General features: G+C 39.3%; 1 pseudogene; it reads left to right on the plus strand.

The window, feature by feature from the left end:
- The first annotated feature begins 1,538 nt into the window (after positions 1-1,538).
- On the plus strand, positions 1,539-3,450 carry LOC104851727 (annotated as a pseudogene).
- The last annotated feature ends 4,199 nt before the right edge of the window (positions 3,451-7,649 follow it).

Below are 7,649 nucleotides of genomic sequence, written 5' to 3' on the forward strand. Positions count from 1 at the left end.
TACCCCAAGAACATTCCATCTCTTTTACCAAAAACGAAGGCCCTGAGCAAAAACAGATCATGTGTGTCAGTCTCTGTAGACCAACCATGAGTAGGAGGAATAAGATTCCATAAAAGCCCTGCTTCATCTGATACCAAGATATCTGACCAGCTCACACCATTGGTAAAAGAAATCTGTTTGCAACCACAATTCATACACTTAATTTTCACAAGTAGAACTGCAAGGTGGGGAGGACATTCATCACTGCTTGGGCAATTCTAAGATGGCAAAGGGAGCTGTTGTGTTACTGAGTTCATGAGAAAACAAATTAGCCATTTATAATAGCTTTTTTTTTTAAGGGCACATAGCAGAGAAATGAAATCTCTTCCTTCTTAAATACAATCTGCCCACATCCAGGAAGAGCAGACTCCTCTAGAGGATCATGGGAATAAAGGGAGGCTGTGCACTGCCACATCTGTAACTCAGTTTGGACAGCTGAGCCCTGACCATGACTGCAGAGGATTACACAAAAGCCCTGCTGGCAGACTCAAGGCAATGGATAACGATATGAAGACTTAACCAGTCCTTGCTCTTGGCCTAGATGCCTTATATACATTATTGCTAATCTTCACTATATCTCTACAAGGGAAGCATTTTCATCTCAACCCAATATGCGATGAAACTAAGTCTCAGAAAGGCTAAGGAGTCTGCCCTAAAAGCAGACCACTAGCAAATGCCTTAGCTGGGATTGTACCCATTACATTTCATCAAGTTCCCTTTGTGAAATAGAGTCTTAACCTTTGGGTGAATATGGCATTCACATTCATTAAATCAAGGTCCAGGTATTGTAAGTCTCCACATGATTTGCCACTAGGTGATCATAAATATACATATATCAGAAAACCCCAGAAATACTATCAGGCTGTACAGTGTAGTGATCAGGAGTTTGAATTCTGTATCAGGTAGAACACAAGTCATAGCACCACAGTTTTTATCAACTGTGTAATGTAAGTAAGTCACTTAACTTCTCCATGCCTCAGTTCACTCCTTAGTCTAAGGACTGACAATTTATATAAAGCAGTGGCAGCTTAGTTTAAAGCACAAAATAAGCATTTAATTTTTTAAAAAATTCTCTGTCCTCCTGTCTCCATTTTTGCCTCCTCCCATATCCCCAGAAAACTCATGTATCTTTCAGCAGCAGCAGCCGTAACTCTCCAATTGTACACAATAACCACGGGAGCAACGTCCCATCACTCTTCACCCTACCATTTTAATGCCATCTAGTTCCTCTGTGGAAGTAACTGTAACATGACTTCCTTTCCACTTGTGCTCCTCAGTGCTCCCCAGCTGCTCTTGTATCTTCAGCCCTTGTGTGTATTGTCACATTTCTCTGTAGACCGAGCACCAAACCTAGAATCTTGGAAGTCTACAGCCAATACTTGATGACTGGAAATACTTGTCAAGGAAAACATCCATTTACCCTCTTGGTCTTCAGAAAACTGTGAATTCTGGTATGGTGTACATTTAAAATTCAGTAAATAAATGGCAATCTCTTAATTATGGCATGGACCAGGAATCTTAAAGACAAAGAAAACTCCAAACAGAAGTTAGTGTGCTGCTTGTCTTCAATGCACGATGATCACTCACGCATCTGCGGTAGTGCCATCAATAAGCCCCATAGCTGAGTTTGTCAACAGCTACTTTTTAGCCAGAGCAATTGTTGGGGCACTTGTATGAGCATTAGTTAGGGTTGCTTCCTCTTCTCTCCTACAGAGTCAGGGGTCACCCTAAAGTCTGCCTCACCATGAGGCTTAAGTGCAGGCCAAATTGTGTTAGCTGCTTAAAGTGGTAAAGCCAGTATCAGAATATTCTTTGAATATCTCAGTGCTGGTGTCCCACTTCCCCTTCCCTGCCCACCTTCAAGTGATGTGAAAGATACATGTCTGCCTTTAGATAAATTAGTGCAATAGCTAACTATATCAATATGGTCACTCAGAGATTATTTAGGGGGAAATATGTAGCTTTTTTATAGTCAAAAGTTATGATTCTAAGTAGATAGAGGTCTTTCCTTTGTGTCTTCTCAGTTACAGGAAGATAGGAGATAAAGTGTAAGAGAGACACAGAGGCACCATTCTGCAAATGCACATGGTGGTGAGGTGGCGCAGAGCTGATGAGGGGTGGGGAACATTTTCCAGATGCTGAGGCACCTGTAATCCTTGGCACAGGCCATTACTGAGCTGTAGTGGGGGTAGACTGTTTTCTGAAGCATTACCTATTTACAGTGAGGTTGCAACCTCCAGAATTCCAGTCACTTTTTGTGGAAGGATAGAAGAGTTTGACCGAATTATTTGTCAGAGAATCATTAATTAAGAATAGCAGGAGGAGCAGTAAGAGATTTCTTAAAAAGGGTAAAGCCTCAAGATGAGAACTTTGCTAGCACTGCCACCCCTACTCAAATGCAGGAAATGTTTCAGGCAGCTGGGATATGGATGATAAACAATAAAGCAGAAAAGCATGGAACAATTACTGCTAGACTTATGAAGAAAATTTCAAAATTACCACAATATGGCTTGATGTTATCACTGATGGAAGACATGCTGAAGTAGAATTCACAACTGACTGGCAGAAAGACGCTGAATACCGAGATCTCACTATCAATTCCATGTTTCTAGGTTTGGGTGATACCTTATTTGATTACTTTAATGGTTATGCAGATTTTAAAATAACAGATTTATTGGACATGCTAAACAGAGGCAAGAGATTATCTTCAAATTTTAAGGTATTTCAGGTTTTATGGCAGAATTGTAGACAAACCTGATGACTGTGGTCCTGAGACACTGGAAGCAACTGCAGAAAATGCAAAAGGCTTGGGTAGAATATCAGGAGAGAGGATTTGGGTGAAACTGAAAAAAATTCTCACTAGTAAGCAAGTAAATCACTTCATTCGTCTCATCCTTGATTTTGATGTGGCTCTTTACATAGGTTTGCATGCTAATATAAGTTTAGAAGAATTTAACAAAGTCAGTAAAAATGTTGACGCTTATTCACCAAAGCCCTTGACTCTTTTGGCGTCATTATTCAATGTACAGAATGTCGTCACAAGATTGGATTTGAAGTTGAAGATTTCAAAGGAAGAGAAAAACTTGGCTTATTCAGAATTGACAATAGGAAAGACCAAGTTAAAGCAGCAGATAGTTCAGAATCACTGAAACCCTATCAAGACTTCATTATAGATTCTAGAGAACCTGATATGACTGGCCCTGTGTGTGAACTGCTGAAGTATCAAGGTGAGCATTGTCTTCCAAAGGAGATGGAGTAATGGTTTCCTGTGAGTGGCCATGACATCAGGAAAGTGCGCAGTTCTTTAGGAAAGGAAACTAGAGCTCTGTTACAACAATTGAGTGAACAATGGAAAAAAGTGGTTACCATATGGAAAAAGAGGAAGGTCTAAGTGACATAAAGAAACCCTAAAACTGATAAGATCTGGTTACTAAAAAGTGGAAACTTTTGCTAAGACTGTCAACACCCCCCACCCCATCCCTTTTAATGAGAATTAAGAAATTATAGCAGAATTGAAGCCAGTGGAGAGGGCTTCTTTAGAAGAACTATGCCTTAGTTTATGAAATCTCCTCTTAATCTGATTTACATTACTAAATCTTATACTTCTTTTGGAGTGCCTGCTACTGAGAAAAGTATAGTTGACTTTTACCTATCTGTATGGACTTTTTAAATGAAAATTTTGTTTTTGCATAAGGCAGTACGAAGATTGATTTTTAAAAGGTGGTAACTGTCTTAAAGAAAAAACATTTAATGTTTGCACTGATTCCCTATGCTGTTTCAGATCTTATATGAATTCCAAAAATAACTTGTGCCTGAAAAAATAGTCAACAAATTTGCATAAAGCCTTACATAAAATATGAATAACAAGTGTATGACATTTGTATTTTCTGTCATAAGATTCTTCACCTATGCATGCAAAGCCTGGTAAAATTATGGGATTTATTTGAGGATTACTCTTGAGACTATCATTTCAATAAAACATTTCCTTTGGTTTTGCCAAAAAATAAAAGAAAGACATGGAGAATAAAACTAAGAGGTCAGGCAGAGCAGCCTGTGAGGGAGACAACAATTGTACTGAATGTTCAAGAATGAATGGTAGATCTTTAAAGTAACTTGGGGAGAGACTTCAATTCTAGGTTGTTTTGTTATATTAGATATTAAAATTGTAAGTCAGTTGTAAAAGAGATCGTGTTCTCTGGTCACCTTATCAAAACTGGTGCAGCCCTCATAATGAGCCATCCATACCCCATAGTGTCCTACATGAAAATCAGTATTACAATAAAATGTCTTGATACTGGCCAATCTGTGTTGTAATTTATATACCACAAATTCCCCAGAATGATGAGATACTGCGGATAGAAATTTCATCTTATTCATTTTTATCACCTCTCAGTATCCAACAGTGTCCCCAGAACAGATTAGGTTTTTTAAAAATATGTGTTGAGTGGACCTGAACCAGTAGAGTCACCTCAGAATTCTGAGGTAGCATGAAGTCATTCTCCAGAACACCAATGAAGGATCAGCTGATTTTGATGGGCATTAAGCCACTGCTTCCTAGCATTTCACTCAATGGTGCCAGAAAACATTAATTTCTTACAAATACTATAATTTTTATGCATACTCCAATTTGAGTGTCGCTTGTCTCCACTGATTCTCTATGGGAGGGATTAGCCCACAGAAATTTCATCTAGCAATTCCACATCCAAGTCTGGGGCCACGTCCTTACAGCGTGTACCACTCGTATCCTATTTGAAGCCCTTCCTTGAGGATAAGAGCACATTCTTAACCACCCCGTTGTGTCAGCAGCCCCAGCGGACTTCAGTGGCATTAATAACTGTACATTTGCATAGGAAAAAAGAGAGTGCATAAGTTACATGTGCTGGCTGATGAAGTAATAAATTAATTTATTTTCCAAGATCTCCAAACAGAAAATGTTCCGAAATACAGTAGTGAAGAAATATCCACAAAAGCTACCACATGAGGATGTTCAAGCTGCTCACACCCATTCTTCCATGGGTGTCATCTGACTGTGCACAAGCTCGGAGAAGTCAAACCATCATCTGGGCAGTGATAAGCATACTGTATAGATCAGACATCCCAGGGCACGGTCAGTTGCACATTGTCTGGAAGTCATTTCTGGGCCTAAAGTTAGCTTTGATCTTCAAAGGACCACAGGAAACAGCATTGCCTGGCCACTAGGGAAAGAAAGAGGCAAAAACACCTGCTTGTCTATGAGAATGAAGAAATGTGCTTTGGTTAAGACGCCCTGTAAATTATAAACCTACTCTAAAGGACAAATGTGTCAATTGTAGGAGACTCTCCTTTAAAATTACTAAAGATATCTTGAAATTGATTAACATTATACAAAAAGAGGTGTCTTTTTCTGGTTGGTTTTTGTGTTTGGGTTTTTGGGAGGGGGTTCGTTGTTATTTGTTGGTTGGTTTGTTGTTGTTGTTTAATTTTGGGGTTTGTTTGGTTTGGTTTGGTAGAGAGGATCAAACTTGCACTTGGGAAGCAGGCAGTGGCACCACTGAGCTAAATCCCTGGTCCAGTAGGTTTGATTTTTAGTTTGGTCTGAAGGAACTCTTATCTATTTCTTTCTCTATTCCTATGTTTTGCTAGATAAATTGTTAATTCCCACACAAATACTTTGTAGTACTTCATACAACCATAGTTTGCAGTGAACTTGAAAACCCCAGGAAAACAAGGACCAGGATCACCTTGCTCCATATCAATTCCCCATGGCCCACAGGGCTTCCAGGAGTGAGGCTCTCCCTAATTAGCTGAAGGAGTATGTGCATATATAACAGCCAATAAATTCTATGCCGTGTACTGGAACTGTGCTAGGTACAGATCACACAAGCAGCAAGGAACCAGAAGCCATCAGAATTAGGCTTGCTGAATCAGTTAATAACAACACCTACACACTTAAAGATCTGAGAAGCTTTAATTCTGGATGCTGCTTTTCTCTCCTTGTCATTTCAAGCCACAATCACAAACATGTTTCCAACAGTCTTTTTCCAATTTAATTGAGTTCACAGAGCCCAGGGTAGCATGAAGTGTGAGATGCTGCCACGCCAAGGAACTTCAAGTGTTGTTTTCAGATTGCTGAATGAGCACTAGGCAACAAAATACTTTTCTAATGCCCTCAGATGTTGAATTTTTAGCTGCCTCTCGCAAAGACTCATGTCAGCTCAAAAGCAAAGAGTACTATACATATAACCAGGGAAGTTCAATCATCTATGCAGGGCTTAGGCCTACTTGTCTCTCCATATGTAGGAGCCTGATTACATGAACTCTGATTTTCTAAGGGAAGGAGGGGGTTCTTCTGATTGTGTGTATTCTTTCTGAATCCCATACCAGTGTGGTTTGTGAGCTGCTTCCTTCACCTGAGGTATTTCAGAACTAGAGAATGAGGCTCTCTTGCGGAGAAACCATAAATCTTCATTTTTCATGCTCAAGTTTGAGCATCACTGATCTCTACTGACTTTATATGAGACATTTTTTCCATCAATGGGACAAAATAACTGATACCTACTGCTTAAAGAGAAGAGGTTTATTTAGTCTTACAGTGTCAGAGAGTTCAGTTCATGGTTGGCTGGCTCCAAGGTAAAAACATCATGGTGGAAAAAACTGCTCAATCCATGACAGTGAGAAAGCAGAAGAAGCAAAAAGAGACAAAGAAGGAGAAACGTACCCTCCAAAGACATGTTGCTACCTCTTCCAAACATGTCCTTCCTCCAGCATATTCAGCTAGGAATTCATCGATGGGTTAATCAACTGATATGTATGGTATACCCAAGATGCAAAAATTTTCTGAAAGCCCCACCTGTGAATACATGAGATTTTTGGAGGACATTCTAGATCTGAACCACAACAAAAAGCAATTAATACTGAGTTCCAAGTACTTACTGTGCTCCAAGTCCCGTGCTAAGAGCTTAAATGTAATTTTTTCAACAATCTTGCAGTTTGAACATGATTTTCTCCATGTTTTCAGGTGAGAAAACCGAAGCACAAAGAGAACATGTAACTGGTCATAAGAGAATGAAACTCCAGGACTATTCCTCAAAACCCATTCTCTTTTTAATTGTACCACAAGAAAAGGAACATCTGAGAGTATTAACACTCTAGTAATAACTCTTCAAAGTTTCTGAATCAATTTACCTTGCTTTAACATAGCACTTTTTAAAATAAAGAATAGGAACCATTATATTAACAGAGTATGGTGGGAGGAGCCAGTCACATGAAAAATCAGCTTCAATATTTTAAGCCAATTTTAATGACTTAAAAGGGTGGAAAAATACTTGTGATGTTTTTTTGTAGCCTTTTCAGCTGCTTTCCTCTTGGCACATGAAACTTCTTTCACCACTGTCTTGCAGCAGTGGAATTATTTTCATCCCACAAAGGACCCGAAGATTTCTTTCTAATAGCTCTGTTCAGTTCTTGAGTAAATAGAAATAATTCCACTATGTCTTTAAAACTTAGCCCCTCATATGTATAATATGGAATGCTGGGGGATGTGTAGAAATGTGGCCGAGCTCAGATTCACAGCCTGAGGATACAAGGCTCCCCGCCAAGTTTTCACCTATATCAAATAATTCAGCAGGCTT

This window comes from Fukomys damarensis, unplaced genomic scaffold (assembly GCF_012274545.1).
Source record: "Fukomys damarensis isolate Sample0158 unplaced genomic scaffold, DMR_v1.0_HiC HiC_scaffold_5, whole genome shotgun sequence".
Classification (NCBI taxonomy): domain Eukaryota; kingdom Metazoa; phylum Chordata; class Mammalia; order Rodentia; family Bathyergidae; genus Fukomys; species Fukomys damarensis.